Source organism: Canis lupus, chromosome 13 (genome assembly GCF_003254725.2).
Source record: "Canis lupus dingo isolate Sandy chromosome 13, ASM325472v2, whole genome shotgun sequence".
In the NCBI taxonomy this organism is placed as follows: Eukaryota; Metazoa; Chordata; class Mammalia; order Carnivora; family Canidae; genus Canis; species Canis lupus.
Window position 1 is genome coordinate 44,897,606 of NC_064255.1, and position 22,583 is coordinate 44,920,188.

Here is a 22,583-nt window from a genome sequence, read left to right on the forward strand (position 1 = left end):
ACCAAACATTAATATGCCTTACATATGCATACACTGCTGAGCACAAAACTAAAGGCTGAACGACTTACAAATTTAAATTATGACACACCTAACCCATCAGTGGCCTCAGCTCTACTTTATCCACCAAAGTAAGAGCACGAAAACTTACTGCTTACCAGTACACTGTAAATGCCAACATATCCTTCTTAAAGATCCTTCCCCTTTCTTTTACATATTTGACAAAATATATGGCTTCTCATAAATATGAACTCATTTTTTTTAAATAACAAGAGAGGGGATCCCTAAGTGGCTCAGCGGTTTAGCACCTGCCTTCGGCCCAAGGCGTGATGCTGGAGTCCTGGGATCAAGTCCCACATGAGGCTCCCTGCATGCAGCCTGCTTCTCCCTCTGCCTGTGTCTCTGCCTCTCTCTCTCTCTATCATGAATAAGTAAATAAAATCTTTAAAAATAAATAAATAAATAAATAAACAAACAAACAAACAACAAACAATATGACAAGAGATACTGTTAGGGAGAATACAAAAAAATAGGGACACGCCCTGCTCTGGGGAGCTTAAACTGAGAAATATTTAAAGGTAACCTGGCATTGTCTATCAAAATTTAAAATGTACATAGAAATTTATACTGAGAAGTAATTATACAGAAGTATAAAGTGATATACAAAAGGATATTTATTATATAACTATTTTTAATAACTAAAACTTAAAATCACTCTAAATGTTCATCAATAAGACACTGATTGAATAAATTATTATATCCACACAATGGAGAACATTTTAAATGAGATAGAAATATGTTTATGGTGGAATAAGTGAAAAAGCAAGTATCAGAACAGCTGGGCAGTAAATCTCATCTTTAAATTCTATAAATAAAAATGTATATGTACATATTCAAAGATGCATAGAAAACAGCTATAAAAATATGTATCAAACTTGCAGAGAGCTTATAAGAAACTCTACTTTCTACTAATATTACTTTAATTTATATGAGCACTTATTTATTCCCTAGGATTAAAAAGCTCATAATCACACAGAACATTATAACATTTTTTTATTATAACATTTTTAAAGTGGTTTAGTCAAAAATGTAAAAACTTAAAACTTCTTCCTACATGATTTTCCTGTCTTTTAATATTTGCTGGTTACTATGTGCAAAACTGATTTTTCTAATACATAATAAATACTATACTCTCAAATTTTAAAAGGCATTAAATTCAACTTTGTAGGACTATAGGAAACAAAGAAACTATGACACAAAATAATAATTATATCAAGAGATGTGACTCTTTGATATTTCATTCCAAATATTTACTATCTTTAGAACAAAAGAATGGGATATAGTTTTTTTAAACAAAATTTAAGTGGCTTCTATAGTGATAGATAAAACTCATATCTTAATTTTCATTTACATATCCCATAGGTTGTACCAACAGCATTTTTTCAGTAAATATAATATTGTTCATCAAAATATTTTCCCAAAGATCACCAAAGTTTTTATTTTATTAGTGGCTTAATGATCTTGATTTAGAACATCAACATTTCCCCATCTAAACTCAAAATAGGGCAGCCCCGGTGGCGCAGCGGCTTAGCGCCGCCTGCAGCCCGGGGTGTGATCCTGGAGACCCAGGATCGAGTCCCACGTCAGGCTTCCTGCGTACAGCCTGCTTCTCTCTCTGCCTGTGTCTCTGCCTCTCTTTCGCTCTCTCTGAATAAATAAATAAATAAATAAATAAATAAATAAATAAATAAATCTTTAAAAAAATAAAAAAATAAACTCAAAATAATTTGGATACTTAAAATTTAGACCAAATATACATTTACTATAGTAAACATTTTTGATATTTAGACTTAAAGATCTATGCTCACTAGACTTCATACTTGTAAAATTTTTATTTTCCTAAAATATTTTAAAGAATTTAAAATAATACATTTTTACTTTACCTAGTTGTTGATGTTGGTGTCTGTCATAATTACTATGACAGGAATGGATTCCATCTTTCTCATCTACAATCTTCTCTGATGAAAGCAAACTAAGACGTCTCATCTTAAGTAATCTTGGGGAGCTTTCCCGAAAGCTATCTATAGTATCCAAAACCACATCTCCCGAAAGAATGGGAGGAACAACTCTCCTTAAAAAATCCATCTTAAGGTTCTTCTCCATTACTGGCCCCACGAGCACATGGGAAGGTGCTAGTACCAACTTCCTGATGGGAAGGTAAGGTATACTATTTGTGTCAAAGAGCAAAAAGAAATGTCATGTGAACTTAGGTGGTGCTAAGAGCCAGGAGGTCAACTGCCAGGTGTTTTGAAGCTGATTTTTAAGACATACACTGTTCTTACTGATAACAAACCAAATAGCTATAGACCATGAAACTGCACTTCATACATTCATACACGTACGTGTACATGTACGATGGGTGTTAACAGCAATAATGAGACAATAAAATGTTTAGCACCCATTTGGTTTAACATTTAGACTTTGAAAATATAAGCCGTAATAATGTTAAGACCAATTTACTTCCATTTGGGGTGTGTCTTACTTTCAAAGAAACTTACAGCTGAAGTGCAAAACAGTAACTTGTATTCAAAAGATAATTCTTATCATTCTGAAAGTTCACTGAGACCTCAGAAACATCAAGTTTTATAGGACATTAAAAGCAGTAATTTAAAACTTTATACCGTATTGTGAACTTTCCAATGTACTTTTGAACACAAAAAAACTCATTATAATCAATCATAATTATCAATAATAACAATGAAAACTTTGTCATGAACTGCCAAAAAAAAGGATGGATAATTTAAAAATATATGGATCTAAGAATATAAAATTCAAGAATTTAAAGTATAAATATTTAGTTCTATAAACCCAGTAAATCAACCTTACATAATTCAATTTCAAAGAACTGAGCATTCTACTGAATATTTTAACATAGCAAAAGCAGCTGATTCTACTGCCTTAAAGTAGTCCAGAAGCATGACAAAATACACCAGTGAAAGGTGCTTACATAAAACTTTGAGAACTGAAATTAGTATCTTTTTTTTTTTTCCTTTCCTTTGCCTGCCCTCTGGTGGGGGTACAAAGTGAGCAAGAAGGAAATTAAAAACAATGATCAGGTAAGGCATAAACTCCCTAAGTAATCAAATTTTTGACTTTGAAGGATATACATTTTAATAATAAATCTGGTTGACTCAGCAGAAACACAACCACAATCTAATTCTTCTAATATTCAACATGAAGGAAATAATTTAGATATTTTAAAAGATGAAGCATAAAAGAGTAAATAGATAGCAGGAAAAGTTGTAATGAAAAGGGGTATGCAGCTGGCTCAGTTGGTAGAGCATGTAACTCTTGCTCTGGGGTTGCTAAATTTGAGCCCCATGTTGTGTGTAGAAATTATTTTTAAGGGATCCCTGGGTGGCGCAGCGGTTTGGCGCCTGCCTTTGGCCCAGGGCGCGATCCCGGAGACCCGGGATCGAATCCCACGTCGGGTTCCCGGTGCATGGAGCCTGCTTCTCCCTCTGCCTGTGTCTCTGCCTCTCTCTCTCTCTCTGTGACTATCATAAATAAATTTAAAAAAATTAAAAAAAAAAAAGAAATTATTTTTAAAAAACAACAAAAAAAAACCTTTAAAAAAGTTGTAATATAAAAACAGGCAAATTCCTAGTTCTGAATTGCTGTGTGGGGACCCCTGGGTGGCTCAGGGGTTAAGTGCCTGCCTTTGGCCCAGGGCGTGATCCTGGAGTCCGGGGATGGAGTCCCACGTCAGGCTCCCTGCATGGAGCCTGCTTCTCCCTCTGCCTGTGTCTCTGCCTCTCTCTCTCTCTCACACATGAATAAATAAATAAAATCTAAAAAAAAAAAAAATTGCTGTGTGTTTAATCCTTATTCTACCACATTAATTATGAAGTCAATTATTTATTTCATTCATTTAAAATACAGTAATTGAAGGTCCTCGACATGCAAAGCAATAATATATTATTAAGGTTAGGGGAAAGCCTAAAGGATTTATTGATGCATATCCTATCTCAGGGAATCCTACAATAAAAATTAAGGAAAAACAAGGAAATCAAATCAAAGACTTAAATTTCTTCCCCTACCTAAAGCAGGACCATACTTACTAGAAAACAAGGTTGACTTTTAAAAAAATGCTTCTAAGAAGGAGATGCTCCCTCAACCATTGAGCATAAAAGGATAAAAACTCTTATCAGAACAGCCTATCCTCCCCCCCACTCCCCGCCACGAAAAAACAACTGGTTAGAACCATAATCCGTATGGCTTCAGAGCTGAACAGTTATCGCTGTGTCTCCCAGGGTCTCTTCCCTCTCCTCTTACAGGTAGGATCACATATTCTTTACAACTTCTGTTTGTGGTTCTCTTTGGGTCCCGCTGCAGGTCCCCCTTAGCTCATGGAACCAAGAAACAGTGGTTTATAACAGGCTGATTATCATCACGCTTGTTCAAGATATACAAGACAACCACCTGTGTCTCTATTAACCCCCCTGTTCTCAATGGCACTTTCAAATGAGGATAGGCAAGGCAAGGGGTAGGTGATATAGAAGCAGCCACAATATTTTTCTCAGATTTCTTTTATTCCACACACGTTTGCTGACCAGTGTCTATCATGGCCCGTGCAACGTGCAAGGGCATCGAAAATATGTCTCTATTCCCAAGGAACTTACTATTTATCTATGAAGGGAAAGAAATTCTCAAAACTACAGTTCTTCCTGTAGGCTTGGCCAAGGCTTTGTTAAGCCTGAATTGCAGATCCATTTCCTTTGCCTAATCTGCTTCCTAACGTCCTCTCTTAACAGGTGTTGATCCCTAACAAACATCCTGGAAGCCAAACTATTTCTCAGCATCAGCTTCAGAAGGCCCCACCCTGAGACATGGAGCAAGAGGAAAGTATGGCATTCCAGTGACCAGACTACCCATCACTAGCTGAATCTACGAGGAGGAAATGCTATAAAGCCTTTGTTGTACTAGATCCCTGGTTGATTACCACAATTTCCAATTCCTGGTGCAGTCATCAGGATTAAGAAATTATCATAGAAGCTAGTCACTCAAACATAGACTTCATAGTCACTATTTAGCCTTCAGAATATTTATTATTATCTTACCGGAGAACTCAAGACGGTAATTTCTCGGTGGTAACTTGAATCATCTGATCTTGACTGTGGGACTCTGGAGCAGTTTTGAGAGTTAAGCATTTAAGTGTTAATCATCCGAGATTCAGATAAATGGCTTCAGCTCTAAAGGAAAGCAAAATACAAGGTTTACACATATGTTTTTAAGTACGTTTGTATTGCTCATCTCTATCTGCACTTCTGAATATATTATATAGCAGTGTCACCTAGTGCTGCCAGTTATCTTTCAATTATGTTGCATTATTTTTTAATCTTTATTACGAAAAAATTCAAACTAATGCAAAATTATGGAGAATAGTATAATTATGCCCACCATTATTAACTCTTAGCAAATCATGTTTCATTAATATCTCCACCCACTCCTTAACCCTTATCCTACCACTCTGGTATCCTGGAGCAAATTCCTAACATTATACCATTGCATCTGGAGATAATTCTGTATGTATCTCTTTAAGACGTAGATGGACTTTTTAAACATAAGCCAATAACATTCTAATATCTACAATTAACTAATAACTTACAATACCAAATACCAATCAGTGCTCAAATTTCCCCAACTTTATCAAAAGTGGTTTGTTTGCTTTTTTTTTAAGTTTGTTCTAATCCAGATCTAAATAAAAAACCCATACAGGCAATTGTCACTGGGTCTCTTAAATCTCTTTTAATCTATGATTTCCCCCCTTCCTTCCTTCCCTTTGCAGTGATAAATAATGCTTTTATGAGCCAATGACTGAACTAACATGTCAATACCTTCATTGTGCAATAGCACATTTAATATATTTTTATTTTATTCATGAAAATAAACAGATTTGCTGAATAGCTCATATATCCACAAGGCCTAATATTTATCTCATCCACAGAAAAGTTATGAGATACATACTTTTCAAAGTCCAGTTCTATTAACTGATGGAGTCATGGATTATGAATTACTGTACCACATCTAGAATGACTGGATGGTTACTAAGAATGAAACTAATGACCACAGAGAGTTATCCTTTTACTATATATAATAACTCATATAATTGTGCACATTCCATGTTTTTATTACCATTAGAAATCTTGGCATTTTTCAATAGTTAAATAGGCCACATCTTAAATCTGGCATTGAAAATACAAAATAACTTCATTTGAAATTATAACTGGTTTCTTACTATTTTTTTTGTTTGTTTAGTGAATTTAATCCCCAACCCAAGAGAAAGGACTAACTACTCTGAAATATTAATTCTGTACTTAACCTTAATTCAAAGTTCCCTTAGCCAACTTAGAAAAATATGATATTCCATTTGTTGACAGGCATAACTGATTAAATCATGATTAAAACCAAATCTTTAAAGTCAAAGAACTGGTTAAGACAAATAAAATACTAATTCATATGCACTTATTCATAATCAATATCACTCAGATTTACTGGAATTTTTGACTGCCCTGCCAAAAATTTCTGAATCTGTAAACAAAAGGATATCTACAATTCTGCCATAATTCTTGACACTTTTTTATCCTCTTAGGTTCATGGAATCATTTCTCCCTCAAAGTAAATAAAGCTTATATGACAAACTGCATATCTTTTCTGTCTATAGTGAATAGTACAGTCCCGCAAGATTCTTTTTTTTTTATGATAGGCACACAGTGAGAGAGAGAGAGGCAGAGTCACAGGCAGAGGGAGAAGCAGGCTCCATGCACCAGGAGCCCGACATGGGATTCGATCCCGGGTCCCCAGGATCCCGCCCTGGGCCAAAGGCAGGAACCAAACCGCTGCGCCACCCAGGGATTCCCCCCCCGCCCCGCAGCAAGATTCTATACTTAATGAAATTTAAACTTTCACTTCATCTTCTAAGACAAATCATAAAACCAATTATTACTAGAGTACAAAGCAGTTTCAGGAATACTACAACTTCAAAGAAGGCTGATTTGTACCAGCATGCCCAGGTCTTTCGTTTTGCTTCACTTTTGAATAAGGTTCTTGTTCAGACATAGCAAGAGCTAATGCATACTTTTTGTAAAAATGTGTTTTCTCTACTTGTAACCACATTGTCAGAGCACTGCACCATTTTAAGACTTCCCAATGTTTGTCTAGAATTTTCAATACCTCTCCTTAATAGATACATAACTTTCCTGTTTCCAACTTTCACTTTTGATAAAATAAACATAGGTCTTTTGTTACCCTGGGAAATAGTTGGTTTATACCTCTCTGGCCTTAATTTTGGGCTAAAATCATTTTTAGCAGGGGTAGGTTTTATTGTTTTTGGTTTGGTTTGAGGTTTCTTTCTGCATGTTGATTGTTTTTTCCATCTTGTGTCCATATATATTACTTAACATGGGACTCATTTTAATTGTCCTTTCACTTGATTAATTTGGAGAACATTTTATCTGCAAAAGTAATTTCTATTACTACTTTGTTAATACTACTTTTGACATGGTTATGGTCAAACAGGTTAGGTAACTGTAGTCATAGTGTACACGTAATCAATATAGTTTCAAATCAAACATAGTTTATTTTAAAAGAAAAAAGTCATATAAACAAGTGTTACTTGCAGAGGTCAGTCAGTATTTGACAACACTGAAGAAACTGTAAATAGCCAAATGGCACAAAATTTGAAGGAGCAAGGCTTTAAACCTGCAGCAAGAAAAATGGTCTACAAGCTTCCATGTGCAATAAATAAAGAGAACAGTGACCCAGCTCTGGTGCTTGGGAGGATCTCAGGTCAAATGAGGTCCTCCAAGGACAGCCTTGTTTCACTTCAGTCCAAAAGTAAAAGAGAAAGTTGAATGGTTGTTCAGATAGCATGTTAACCTCACTTCCTCTCTGAACAGAATTACTAGAATTGTAAAGAACAGAAATATACAAATTTAATGTATCTTAGTTGTGGTAAGACACTTGAAGTATGTGTCTCTGATATACAATGATTCAGAAAATAATCTCAAGCAAACAGAGCAAAAATTAAGAGCAAATGAATCTCCGTGATGTTCATTATAATTTTCTTAATATTTGTCTGTATACTTCATAATTTGAAAAGGAGAACAAGGCAGTTTTGGTGTCTAGCACAAAGCAGATTTGAACTCAACATAAAGAATAACTTAATTATATAACTGATGCAAATTATTCTGCTTCATAAAGAAATGAAGTCCCTGCTTACTGTGATTTTAAGGAAAAGGCTATTAGAAAAGGTCAAAGAAATGGTTATTCCACTGGGTAAAAAGATTAGGCTAAGTTACTTCAAAGATTCCAACTCAAAACTAAATTTGACTTCCAGATGTTTTTATACTTACATAGTTGACCCCTGAACAACATGGAGGTTAAGGGTGCTGACCTCCACACACTCAAAAATCTGCTTATAATCGGGTTCCCCAAAATTAAACTACTAAGAGCTTACTGTTGACTGGAAGCCTTACCGATAACAGTTGATTAACACATACTTTGTATGTTATATGTATTATAGACTGAATTCTTATAAGAAGGAGAAAAATGTTAAATCATAAGAAAGAATACATTTACAGTACTGTACATTTATTCACAAAAATCCATCATTCAGTTGACCCGCACACTTCAAACCTGTGATGTTCAAGGGTCAACTGTATATGAATACTAAAATATGTAGTTGCTAGAAATTCATCACATTTCAACCAAAGAAAGAAACCAGATTGCAAGATATGTAATCTATGAGGGCAAATTCCTGCCCTTCTATTAAAATTATTCTGGGAATCTCATAAAGCCTCTTAAAATGATGCAAAAGACCAAAATGATTCAAATGTTCTGACAGCCTTTTAGAATAAGGATGTGATCGTTTTCAAATAAATTTAGAATAATCACAGTTCCTATTCACAGTAGCAAAATAATTATGGAAAATATAAAAATCTAGTAATTTTTTTAATTTGCCAAAAATTTTATAAAGTATGAAAAATCTATTCACATATATCAAGTGCAGGCAGCAAACAATTATTCAGATATCTTTTATTTCTGACTGGTAAAAATCATTAATATAAAAAACTTATAATCATCCCCTTAATTAACAAAGAAAACTGATGATTCACAAAATCTACAGCTTCCATCACAGTTCAATTTTTAGAAATTCACTTTTCCTCTTATTTTAGAAATGCTATCATTTTTACAATTTTTAAAGCGGGCTTGCATTTTACTCTCCTGTCATTTTTTTTAACCTTCTCCCAAATTTCAACTTTAAAGAGCACACAAACTTATTAAACAGACTATTATAATCACAGATTATGCTATATCACCTGCTAAAAAATGCTGTATAATGGCACTGAGCTAAAATAGGGCTTCAATGCAAAAAAAAAAAAAAAAAAAATCTAAATTTCTTGCTGATAAAGCAACGTTCTCTGCAGGTAAATCTGTCAAAATGTTGTTGATTTTACATTTTTAGCCAGAATAGCAACTGTTATCATACTACTTGATCTAATGAAAACAACTGGCAAAATTTTCCATTCAAAAATTTAAGGGGAAGTTTTGTTACAAAGGTTTCATTCATTGAGTCAAACGAAAATAGTACCAGAGCACAACATTTTCTAAAATACCAATGAATGAATATGTATGGTTTAGAATAATTTTCCTATTACATTTCCATGTTGGCATAGGAAAAAAAAAAAGTAACTCAATCACAAAATTATTGTACAACTGTTGTATCTACTCATCTAAATTTAAACACCAAGAGAAAATTTTTAAATAAATGTAGACGCGACCAGTGAGACATCAACCTCACTAAATCTGGAATGTATTCCAATCTCTAATTTCTGCAAATCTATTACTGTACCCATGCCATACATAAATGTACAGAAATCATATACTCAACAAATACTGATTAAGCAGACCTACATGTCAGGAAACAGAGACAGAGAAGTGAATAAAACAGACAAAAATCCTGACCTCATGAGGCTTATCCTCTATTAGGAGGTTGAGTTTTTTGGAGTCATTCCTTTGAGAATCTGAAAACTGCTGAAGGCCTCTCCTTCCAAAATGCACATATATACCTAATTTTGCAATGTATGAACCTTTCTAATCCAATCATTAATCATGGGTTAAGAACTCCTGATGAAAATCCTCCTTGTGTTTATTTTCTATTTCTGCCATTTATAGTAGTTTCATAATTTTACTATTCATAGTAAAAAATAATATTTTTCTCCATTAAAATACTTATGGCCTTCAAATTTCAATATTTTTTTTTATTTAATCCAACTGTACCTCTCACAGATTTCTAGGCTGTCAGATTACCTTTTATCAATATTGGTCTTTCTAGAAAATTCGATTTGGTAGCTTCACTGGGAAATTTTCTGATTTCATTAATTATTCTCTGGACCCCCTTAAGTTAAAATCTCCCTCCCCCTGCCCAAATTATCTGTTAGTCTTTGAAGCAAGGTTGCCTACAGAGTGTCTGATAGAAGATATGCTCAAGAGAAACCACACCAGATGAAACTAGAAGATATTATGCTAAGCGAAACAAGTCAATCAGAAAAAGACAATTATTGTATGATCTCACTCATATGTGGAATTTAAGGAACAAAACAGAGGATCATAGGGGAAGAGAGGAAAAACTAAAAACAAAACAAAACCAGATAGGGAGACAAACCATAGAAGACTCTTAAAATCAAAAAAAAGAAGACTCTTAATCATAGGAAACAAACTGAGGATCACTGGAGGGGAGGAGGGGGTTGGGGGTAACTGGGTGATGGACATTAAGGAGGGCACGTGATGCAATGAGCACTGGGTGTTCTATAAGAATCACTGACCTCTACCTCTGAAACCAATAATGTTATATGTTAATTAACTAAATTTAAACATAAATAAATAAATGGAAAAAAATAAAATTAAAACAAAAACACAGAAAACAGAGAAACCACAATTAAAATTTAATCCTTTAAGAGAAACTATCAACTAATTAACCAGAAATTTTTTTGCTTTGGCTTATCACAAAAAGAGTGACTTAGGAAAAAAAAGGGGAAAAACAAAGGGGGGGGATGTCCTTTTTACTTAAAAATGCAACATCTAAAACACTTTCTAGGGTCATTACAATCTCTAATCAATGTGCTATGCCTTTTACGTGTATAATTTTTAAAATTATACAATGGAATTTGCAACTAAGTATGACCCTGAGGTCCTATCGGGTAAAATATCAAAGATATTGGATGCAAATTTGATATGAATATTTTGTACATTTTCAAATTATTTTAGTTTTCAAATAAAAAGGTTGCTGAGCTAATCCAAGTTTTAAATTGTTCAGAAAAATGAAAAGTAAATGGCTGCAAAGTTATAAAAGTAAATGGTCACCATATAAACCCAGTCTGTCTCTCCTTTTTTTCTCTGTTTATGGTCACCAACAGACTTAAGAAGTCTGACTGTTACAAGAGCAACTATGAAAGTACAAATTCTCCTGATGTTTAGATGATCTATTTCTCCCAAATTTATAGCCCCAAAACAAGTTTAAGGAGTGATCATTTGTCATCTGCAATCTCACGATTTGTATCAAAAGCTTTTAAAATGTTTTATATTCTTTGATCCAAGAATTCTACTTCTAAGACCTTTCTTCTAGGAAGATAATCATAAGTATATATACAGATTTATTTGCAAAGATGTTCACTGTACCATTATTTCTATGAGCAGAATGCTGCAGAGGCGGCACAGAACAAACCCAAAGCACCAGCTGAAAACAACCACAGCATATTCATAAAATAAAGCATTATCCGTCGGTTAAAAATACTTTTTAATACTACGTCACAATAGTCACCATATATCTTAAAGTTAAAAGTAAAACAGAACAGTATTTATAGTATCTTTCCAACAGTTGGGAGTTAAAGTACATTTAGAAGCAAAGAATATGGTTGCCTGGCTTTCTCAGAGCAACGTGTGACTCTTGATCTCAGGGTCTTGAGTTCAAGTCCATGGCGGGTGTAGAGATTATCACAAAAAATAAATACTTAAAAAAAAAAAGGAAGCAAACAATAAACGTAGAAGGATAGAATCAAATTGTCAAGGGACTCAATCTCTCCGTGTCCCCATTGCCTTATCTACAAAATAAGGACAATAAAACCTCTTACACCTATTAAGAGAATTAAGTATAAAAGACAAAAAATGTTTAAATAGTGACTGACACATAGTAACTACTCAATAAATGTTTACTATTAACTTACATCACATATTCTGACCGATGTGTAACATTTTCAAAGAAAGTAATAAAGCAGTAAAAAATCAGTCATAATTCTAACACCTAGAGAGAGCTGCTACTAATTCATATTAATATCTGAGTTAATTTCTTTCAGGTCTCTCAATATGTACTAGATGTTTTATAAAATTGGTGTCACATTGAATCATTTCTAGCAACTACAAAATATATTTTATAAACGTGTACTTTTATCATTTCACTATTTATCATTTCACTATTAATATTGCACTAAATACCTTAATTGGCAGTCTTTATACACATCTTTTAAATTCCCCCAAGAAAAAAATCTAGAACAGAATCTCTATCTCAAATGGTCTGAAATACACTTGGCTTCATTTTTCTACCGACCTGTATGTAAAAATGCTGATTTCTCCTTTTTCTCCAGGGGGCACTTAAAAGATATTAATTTGCTTTTTCACTATAACTTCTGTATTGTTTTTTGGTACAACTGCTTATCAGGTATTTCACTTTTTTTCATTTAGTCCATGTAAAGGACCTTACAACAACCCCCCCTTTTTTTTAAGATTTCATTTATTTATTTGCAAGTGAGAGAGAGTGGGCACAGAGGGAGAGAGAGAACAAAGGGGAGAAGCAGACTCCCCGCTGAGCAGGGAGCCTAATGCAGACTCAACCCCAGGACCCTAGGATCACCATCTGAGCCAAAGGCAAGATGCTTAACCTACTGAACCATCCAGGTGCTCTCACTTTCCTTTTATTTCACTCTAACATTCCAAACACAATTTGAATATTCAGAACTTCAGTAAATTCCCCAAAAGCTGCAAATTCTATCCTATAGGTCTAGAAATGAAGTCCTAGTCTTTCAGAAACACATCCTGAAATATTTACGGATGCTGTTTCAAGACCAACGGATTCCCTCAAACTACCTGGGAACTGGAGAAAGGAAGTGGGTAGAAGTAACAAAGAGTTGATAAATGTTGAAGCTGAGGATGGGTACATGAATATTCATTCCACTATATCCCGTTTAATTATTTTTTTTAATTATCTTTGGTGGGAGAAATTGTTTTTATATCTTTAAAAGATATAATTATTAAAATCTATAAAACAATTATAGGTTTAGCTTACACTATAGATCCAGAATGATTATAAAAACAGAAAAAAAAAAGACCAAACAAATTTAAGCCAAATTCGAAAGTGAAGTAAACAACTACAGTATTTAGAATCTCTCAATTATACTTGCCAGTAATTCCCACAGATAAAAACATACTACAATGCCTTTTTCCAAACCATGGCTTCAGCATACCATGCTGATTCTCCAAAACAATATTAGTATTTATATTGTGCATTACAAGAATACAATTATGCCTCTGTATGTGCCCACATGAATATTTGATAAGTAGTTTTATTATGTACTAGTATTAAATAATCCAAATTCTCTTGGTGCTTAAATCACATCCTGGTACCATGTTAGGCACGTCGTAAACAACACTTACAGATTAACAGATCCACCAAAATGTGTTTTATACCCAGAAGCAGGGTAATTAAAAAAAAAAACTACCTTACCATATGTCTTTTTTTCAGATTAACTGTGGTAAAATATCACCTGTGTATGTTTCTACCTGTATAGAAAACAGTTTATCTTGACGTCAGGTCATGATAACAAGAGAGCACTGCAAAAAGAGTAAGTCACATATCGAGGGATAAGAGTATCAGTGGTTGCTCCCCAGGTATAAAACAAGGGTGAAATGGACAGGTTAGAAAGATGTTTCCCAACTCTTCACTGTAGTAAAAAAAACAAAAAACCAAACACCATTGTATATAAATGTACTTATAATACATTTTATATAACAACTCAGTATATATGTGTGTGAATGTATATATATACACACCCACATGATACTCCTGAAATAATAATCTGCAATACACTTTGATATGTCTCCAAACTATTTTTAAAAAGTGTTATATTCTAGTCACTACCCACTAAAACAATTTCTTGAGTTCCTAGTTTTAAATCCCTGGACTTAAAAGAAGGCCTGCATCTCCTCCTGCTTACTAACAAAGAAGAATGAAGAAAGTACTTGACCAGTCATCTGATTAAGTGATTGTCACCCAATCATCTGCTTGTTTGAACTCTTCTCCCCCCTGCACAGAAAATGACACTATTACATGTCTGGAAGGATGAGGAAGTGGGGAACAGAAGATACTAAAGTGGGTTGGAATCAGAAGACTGCTGCTTGCACACATGCATGCATACATACATATATCCAAGAGAAAATAATCTCTTAAATTTCTCCCTGTTCTAAAGTTTTGTGGTTCTAAGAACTGGCTCTGAGAGTATGAGTCCCTAAAGGGTAACAAATTCATCTTACATCTTACAAAGGGTAAGAATACATCATTACATCTCCCACAGTGCCTAGCAAATGGACTTTCATAAAAATAATAAAGCACTAAATAAAAATTAAAAATTAAATTCTACTAATATGCAAACTAGCATATTTCTGTCATTAAATGTATGTTGTTGACACACTATTAAGTATAAAAATCAATGCTACTGTATATATTATTTGGAAGCTCATAAGCATAAAAATATTAAAATATATATTGTATATATATGAATGTATGTGTCTGTATATATATATATCTATGTCACCAAGCAAATACTATTGTTACATTGTCCAAAATGGTATAAAACACTGTAAAATTATCCTAAAATTCACAATCAACTTAAACACTTTTAGTTTTAATCATACCTTTTTCTCTCCCTGCTTAATGATATTATTAATTAATTAGCAAAATATAGGCCCTGTACAAACAACAAATAACAGCAGACAACTGGTCAATATAAAACTTTCATAATTCAACCATGATTTATAGTATTCCAAAGTTCACGAGTTCTTGGTTCAAATGGTCTCCTCTGCTTTTGTCTTAGAAGTTTTCTCCAAAAAAAATTGCAATGACATCAAAGTTTTTGCCTATATACATTAACTTTCAATAAATTATTATAGTTTAACTGAAGGGGGAGAGGTTTAAAAGGAGCCTACCTAAAGAATTTCCAATTTTAAATCCCAATAAAGCCTTTTATAGGGGCACCTAGGTGGCTCAGTCGGGTAAGTGGCCAACTCCTGATTTCAGTTCAGATCATGATCTCAGGGTCCTGGGATCAAGCACGGCATGGCTCCGTGTTCAATGGGGACTTGTGGTTCTCTCTCCCCCTCTCCCTCTACCCTTCGTTCCACTCATTTGAGGACTCTTTGTAAAAAATCTTAAAAAAAAAAAAAAAAAAAAAAAACCTTTTATAAATAAGGACAATAAAGCCAATACTTATACTTTTTATAGGATATTATAAAATGCCATGAGATGCAATAAAAGACCTCTTTCTTATGACAACCTGAATATTATAACTTTTGTTTTCTTTCCATAAGATTCACCTAAAAATTCCTATTACTTTGAGATTCTGAATTATTTGGGAAAAAAAAAAAAGAATCTTGCCAACATAATTTCTGATTTTCAAACGAGGAAAAGGTTTACAAATATGTTTTCATTACTAAAATAACCAAGTATTTTTTAAAAAGAGGTATTTATTTGAGACAGAGAGAGAGAGAGAGAGTGCACAAGCAGGAGGGGCAGAGGGAGACAGAATCTCAAGCAGACTCTGTGCTAAGCACAGACGCAGACCCCACAACCCTGAGATCACAACCTGAGCTGAAACCAAGAGTTGGACACTTAACTGACTGAGGCACCCAGTTGCCCCTAAAAGAATAATACATGTTAATGAGCAAATCCACATTTCCAGTTCTGGTTGACATTTCTCACCTTTTCCCAGATTTCTAAATTTTAATTACCACTAATTAAAATTAAACATACCTTGAAAAAGCTTCATGGAGAAGGATTTGAAATGTCCCTTGAAAGAAATAAAGAAAATAGAGAATTTGCACTGGCAGACAAGAAGGAAATAAAAATGTGAACGATGGGAGTCATACAGGATACAGGAGGGGATTAGCTTCTCTAGAAGATTTTCATTAAAGAAATGTTAGAGATGGGGCACGTGGGTGGCTCCATCAGTTAAATGTATGCCTTCTGCTCAGGTCATGATCCTGGGTCCTGGGATTGAACCCTGCATCAGGCTTCCTGCTCAGTAGAGTCTTTTCTTTTCTTTTTTCTTTTCTTTTCTTTTCTTTCTTTTTTTCTCTCTTTCTCTCTCTTCCTTTCTCTCTTTCTTTCTCTTTCTTTCTCTTTCCCTCTCCTCTCCCTCCCACCCCTTCCTCACTGGCTCTCTCAAATAAATACAATCTTAAAAAAAAAAAAAAGAATTGTTAGAGATAACATCCAACAATATTAATGGACCAGTTAAAAAAGAGTCTCCACAAGCCATGGGGAGACATGCACTTAGCAGTGTCTAATGGTCAACCCCAAGCTCCCAGAATCTGCACTAAGTTCTACCTACACAGACACAACCACCGCCAGCCAGGAGCTTACAGACCGGCCAAAAGAGAGACATGTGTGATGAAAAGTTTCAGGTGCTTTGAGAAAAGTTGCCTAACTATGTTCAAGCTACCATCAGGTACAAACAAGGGAGACAATCATCAACTTACAAAGAAGAACAGGAAAGACCTCGCCAAGAAAGTGGGGCTCACTGCCTCTCTTGCCAGAAGACTCACCAAATCGACAATGTACAACTAGATACACAGCTTTTTTACACTCTCTTTGAGGAACTGGCTAGCTGTTGATAAAAACAAAAACCCAACCATTTAAGTAATATATGAAGGCTCAAAAAAACATATCTATTTCACTGTAGGCCTGTGAGCCATAATGTCCCAGTGTGACAGGCTCCAATGCCGGGTGCTACCCCACACTATCCTAGTTACACAACGGGGCCTGGCTTTATCCCAGAAATGGTTATCTTGAGGACGCCTCCTCCCCATGTTTATGAAAGGAAGTATTGTGTAGGGTAAGGTCTACACCAATTGACAGCTCCTCTCGCTCTAGAAATTTATAAAAGATAATAAGCAATGTATTCAAATCAAAATCCTCTGTATGGAAAATAACACATTTCAAAGTTAGTATCAAAACAACATTCCAAATGAGTTTGGTCACTATGGATGACCATATAGAACATGCCACAAAGCTTAATCCTTCACATTCCAGTACACCCAGTAACTCTAAAAGGACTTTGCACAATAAAGTCCAAAACCCCACCCTACTCACCAATAGGCTTTATTCTTCACAGCAGTTAAGTCAGTCTAAACAAATTACAAATATAGGAGGGTAGAATTCAGAATTGGTTCACTGTACCCAAAGAAATGGTGCCCTAGAAATCCAAATTAAGTAGCCAATAATAATAACAACCACCACCACTAATTACTGAGGGCCTACTACTCATAAGGAACTAGGTTAGGTGCTTAACACACATTACTTCATTTTAACCCAAACAAAACCATGATTTCTATAAATGTTCAGGTTGGCAGCTATGGAAACTGACAAAGCTACTAAATGAACTAAGAATACTGCTCTTCTGGACTCTTATATTTTTAAAGAATAAGCTGTTATATAGAGTTCCATGCAACAAAATTCTCAAATTAAAATGTAATTATGATTTCAATATTTTTATACTGATTCTGAACCTCAGAACAAAAGTGAGAGACCTCTCAAAAAAGAGTTAAGCATAGTTAGGTAAATTGTGTGTGAATTATTTCATAAAGAATAAATCTGCCTTATCAAAAGTAAAAAAGAAAAAATGGAGGGAGGACTGTAGTGGTAGGAAGGGTCATTAGGAAGAGAAATCAGGTGTTCCCTAAGATAGCCTGATATAAAGGACTCATCCTTCTAGCCTCCCTGTGCCCCCAGAGATGCCCTGTGGGTGCCTTGTCCTTCAAATTCAGGGTCTTTTTGAAGTATCAGGAATAAGAAGCAATGTGACCATCCCAATCTGGTAAAACAAGCCACAGTGGGTTGCTCACAGGTTAGTGAGAAGCACTGGGACCAAACTGTTCCTGAAGCCATGTCTCTGGGCCTCCTTGGTGCCCCTGCCTAACATCTCTGACCTATGTCCCTATTCTGGCTGATATCGCCTGGACTGCTGCAGATGAAGAGGAGACATATGCCCTGGTCAGGAGTGACATATGATCCCTGAGGCATACCTGGAAGTCTAGATTGTCATGAACTACACTGCCTCCATGCCCAACCTGCATGGGTCCAAAGAGAGGCTTTTGACCTTAATAAAGCCAGCCGTGTCAGTGCCCTAAGCAACACCACAGAGCTGCAAGATGAGCTGAGCCACTTGCACAGCCCAAAATGCTGAGATAGTGGCAGTTTGTAGAGCTGTGGGTTCATTAACAACAGATTTCTTATCTCCAGGAAGTTTAAATGCCTCTTCTCCCTTTCCTTGTTTTAGGATCCTCAACCCACTGTACAACTTCCCTTGTCATTAGTGACATCACCAAGGAGACCAAGATAGAGGTCCCTGAACTTCCATCAGTCCCCTTGCTTTGTTCTGCTAGCCCTGAATGATGCAAACTAGAACACAAGGCTCCCTGCAGCTCATGTGAAGTCATCTGTGTCTCTTTGTCCAAGGCCAGCAGCTTTACAGATATGATGAGGATCCTGAAGGACTTTCACCAGATGGAACAGAGCCCAGATCTAGGTCTTATAAAAACCTTGGAAGAAAAAAAAACCCATAATGATAACAGAGACAAGTAATTTACCTGATAAAGAGTTCAAAGTAATGGTCATAAAGATCCTTACCAAACGGAGAAAACAGAGAAAAGAACAGATGAACACAGCAGAACTCCAACAAAGAGATGGAAAACATATGGACACACTAAACAGAAGTCACAGAGCTGATGAACACTATAAGTGAACTGAAAAATACACTAGAGGGGTTCACCAACAGACTAGATAACACAGAAGAAAGGATAAGTGAACTCAAAGACAAAGCAGTAGAACTCCCCCAATCAGAGTGCAAGTAGACAAAAAAAAATAAAAGGGGGGGGGGAGATAGTTTAAGGGACTTATGGGACAACATCAAATTGACTAACGTTCTCATTATAGGGCTCCCAGAAGAAAAGAGGGTCAGGAATCTCATTTGAAAAAAGAATGGATGAAAACTTCCCTAACCTGGGGAAGGAAACAGACATCCAGATCCAGGAAGCCCAGAGAGTTCCAAACAAGATGACCCCAAGGAGACCCTAAAAGCAGCAAGAGAAAAATAACTTGTTTTGTAAAAGGGAACCTCTATGAGGCTATCAATACTTCTTTCGGCAGACAGTTTGCGGGCCAGAAGGGAGTGACACAATATAGTCAAAATGTTGAAAAGAAGAAAATTTTCAACCAAGCAAAGTTATTATTCAGAATTAAAGAGACCATTTTCCAGATAAGCACAGGCCAAAGGAGTTTATCACCACTAAATCAGCTTTACTAGAAACATTCAAATGACCCCTTTAAGCTGAAAAGAAAGAGGGCTAATTCAGTAATAGGAACACATATCAAAGAGTAAATCTCACTGGAAAGATAAGTACAATAATAAAAATAATGGATTCATCACCTATTATTAAGATTAAAAAGACAAAAGTAGTAAAATAACTATGATTATAATAATTAGTTAAGGGATACACAAGATAAAAAGATGCAGGTTCTTCTGGTGCATGACCACCCACTGCCATGGGCTGCTTTCCACTGCCTGAGTTGAGTGCCTTGTCCAGAGTCAGGGTCTTAGGTCCAGCCTCCTATGGGGTGCACAGCACATGGTTTCCAGATGCCTACAGGAAGGAGCTCTTTGACAAGGCCAACAAGCCACACTTCTTACACAGCCTGACCCTGTTGGGGGTGTCCCATTTACTGCTAGCCTCTGGAACCACCTTATTCTGTACCAGCTTTTAATACCAGGCTCTGACTGGAGACCTCCGTGCCCAGACTTTGGCCCCTGTGGGAGGGAGCCTGCTAATCTTGGGCTGGCTTAACTTGGCTCTTTGAGCTTCCTTGCATTTAATCTCTGGGCACTTTTTTGAGTGTTAGAGCAGGGAGAGGATTAAAAGAGAAAGAAAAAAAAAAAAAAAGATGTAAAATGTGACATCAAAAACATGCGGGGGAGGAGTAAAAATGTTGAGCAAATGTGATCAAACTTAAGTTGGCAACTATTTTATCAACCTAAAATAGACTGTTACAGATATAAGTAGATATAAGTTGTTACAGTTAAAGCTAACCTTAACTACAAAACAAAACCTATAGTAAATACACAAAAGGTAAAGAAAAGGAATATAAGCATACCACTAAAGAATGTCATCAAACCACAAAGGATGAGAGCAAGAGAAGAAAGGAACAGAGATGAAACTACAAAAACATCCAGCAAACGATTAACAAATTGGCAATAAGTACCTACGTATCAATAATTATACTTTAAATATAAATGGACAAAATACTACAACCAAAAGGCAGAGAGTGACTAAATGGACTAAAAAACAAAAACTACATGCTGCCCACTACAGACTCCCTTATATTTATAATTTATTATTTATATTTCGGCAGTTTTTTTATTATAGACAGTAAATTTATTATTTATATTTATATTTATATTTATATCCCTTTTCAGTGAAGGGAAGTCCCTTCACTTTCAGAAAGTGAAAGTGAAGGGATAGAAAAAGATATTCCAGGGGCACCTGGGTGGCATAGTTGGTTAAGCATCCAACCCTTGATTTCAGTTTAGGTCAGGATATCAGGCTCGTGGAATCGAGCCGCACATCGGGCTCTGAGCTGGGCATGGAGCCTACTTAAGAGTCTCTCTTTCCCTCTCCCTCTGTTCCCCCCACTGCCCCAAGCACATTCTCTAAATAAAAAAAAAATTTTTTTAAAGATATCCATATAAATGGAAGCCAAAAGAAAGCTGGGGTAGCTCTACTTATATCAGAAAAAAATAGACTTCAAAACAGAAATTTTAAGAAGAGACAAAGGGCATTTTAGAATGATAAAGGGGTCAATCCAACAAGATGATATATAACATTTGTGAATAGTTATGAACCCAACATAGGAGCACCTGAATATATAAAGCAAACATTAACAGATAGGACTGGAGAAACAGCCATACAATAATAGCAGGGGTCTGAATACCCACTTGCATCAATGGGTAGACCATCCAGAAAAATCAATAAGGAATCGTCAGTCATAAATGACACATTAGGCCAGATGGACTTAATGGATATTTACAGTACAATTCATCCAAAATCAACAGAATACACTTTCTTCTCAAGTGCATATGGAACATCCTCCAGGATAGATCACATGGCAGGCCACAAAACAAGTCTGAATGAATTTAAGGGATTTAAAAACATCTTTTCTAACCTCAGTGATATGAAACTAGAAATCAAGTTTTTAAAAAAAAGTTTAAAGAGAAAAAGGAGAACTCATTGTTACGCCAACGAATCACAGAGACACTTTAAGACTAAATTCAATCTTCTGTTAAAGTCTTACTATTAATTTAAAAGTCCTAGAGCAGCTTTATAAAGGAAAGTGACATTCCTCTGTTTTAGTCAGAGTTCTTAAAATAATCTTTAACCTCAAATGGTTCCCAAAAAATGGATGCTCACAGTTTAAACACCAGTGATAGTTCAATCAGGTGCAAAATTCAGTTAGCGGTCTCTACATTTATAGGGAAAATCTGACAAAGTATATAAGTATCTCCTGCCATATCTGTGGTTTAAAATGAAACTTCCCCCACTCCACTTAAATCCTCCTTTTTCTCCGAGGTCCCTGGTATGCCTCTTTTCCTTTATTCCTGCTTTCTGTTGAGACAATATATTTGGTCCCTGGCTCAGTTGAGTGGAGAGTTCAGGGTCATCAGAATAATACCCTTGGAATGCTGTCTCTGAACCAGCTTCCCAATTTAGGTTATGCTCCTCTTCTTAAGAATTTTGATATACATCCAAGTCATTATAAGGCTAGATGTAAATACCAACTGAAGATTTGCTGAGCCCAACGGTTTATCAAGCTAAGGTAGTGAAGGGCACAAACAGTGAATAAGATAGATCCATGATCTTATGGAATCTGAGACTCGCCCAGTCCTGAGACCATCCCTCCTCAACTGTCCTGGAAAGAGAGTGGTGTAGAAAGTTCCAATATGGTACAAATGGGACTTATTACAACATAACAAATGCTTATATTTTAATAGATCGGGCTTCTGGATTAAGGTTGCAATTGTATTTGAAGGTGGAATACTGATGTAGGATTAGAAAGGAGAGAGGGAACAGAGTGGAGAGTGCAAATCAAGGAACTGAATCACCTCTCCCATCTCACCAAGTTTTTCACCCTCGCTACTCGTTACATA

General features: G+C 35.5%; 1 protein-coding gene and 1 pseudogene across 3 annotated transcripts in view; one reads left to right on the forward strand and one right to left on the reverse strand.

The window, feature by feature from the left end:
- The window catches only part of FRYL (FRY like transcription coactivator), a 257,372-nt gene that overhangs the window by 185,974 nt on the left and 48,815 nt on the right, over window positions 1-22,583 (reverse strand). For all 3 annotated transcript variants that reach the window (XM_035704622.2, XM_035704639.2, XM_035704578.2), the window contains exon 3: window positions 5,118-5,249. The gene's annotated coding sequence lies outside the window, so the exon portion shown is untranslated. The remainder of the gene's footprint in view (window positions 1-5,117; window positions 5,250-22,583) is intronic.
- On the forward strand, window positions 18,118-19,085 carry LOC112652185 (mitochondrial fission regulator 1-like; annotated as a pseudogene).